The sequence below is a fragment of the Myotis davidii genome, unplaced genomic scaffold (assembly GCF_000327345.1).
Source record: "Myotis davidii unplaced genomic scaffold, ASM32734v1 scaffold223, whole genome shotgun sequence".
In the NCBI taxonomy this organism is placed as follows: Eukaryota; Metazoa; Chordata; class Mammalia; order Chiroptera; family Vespertilionidae; genus Myotis; species Myotis davidii.
The window spans coordinates 1,501,580-1,502,065 of record NW_006294609.1 but is presented as its reverse complement, the minus strand read 5'-3'; the positions used below and the strand labels follow the sequence as shown (position 1 = coordinate 1,502,065).

The 486-nt window shown below is 66.9% G+C and overlaps 1 protein-coding gene across 1 annotated transcript in view; it reads left to right on the top strand.

The window, feature by feature from the left end:
* YPEL1 (yippee like 1) overlaps positions 1–486 on the top strand; it is an 8,286-nt gene that overhangs the window by 472 nt on the left and 7,328 nt on the right. The window lies entirely within an intron of this gene.

Below are 486 nucleotides of genomic sequence, written 5' to 3'. Positions count from 1 at the left end.
GTGGGGCCGCCACGGGCTCGCGATCTCCACACCGTGGGCGGGCGGGGACTCTGGGGTCCCCACGACCCAGAGGGGTCACTGGTCAGAGCAGTGAGATGAGTGACACCAGACATGGCGAGGGCACCAGGGAACCTGGGGAAACGGCTGAATAAGAGAAGTGAGACCCTTTAAACTGGGCGGCTGGGAAGAGAGAGGCTGCCGGCGGGAGGGAGGGAGGCCCGGGCAGGAGGGAGGAGGCTCTGGGCCTTCTGGGGTCCCCACGACCCAGAGGGGTCACTGGTCAGAGCAGTGAGATGAGTGACACCAGACATGGCGAGGGCACCAGGGAACCTGGGGAAACGGCTGAATAAGAGAAGTGAGACCCTTTAAACTGGGCGGCTGGGAAGAGAGAGGCTGCCGGCGGGAGGGAGGGAGGCCCGGGCAGGAGGGAGGAGGCTCTGGGCCTCTCAGGACCCGGAGGCCGGGCTGTGACGGGTCGGCCGTCGC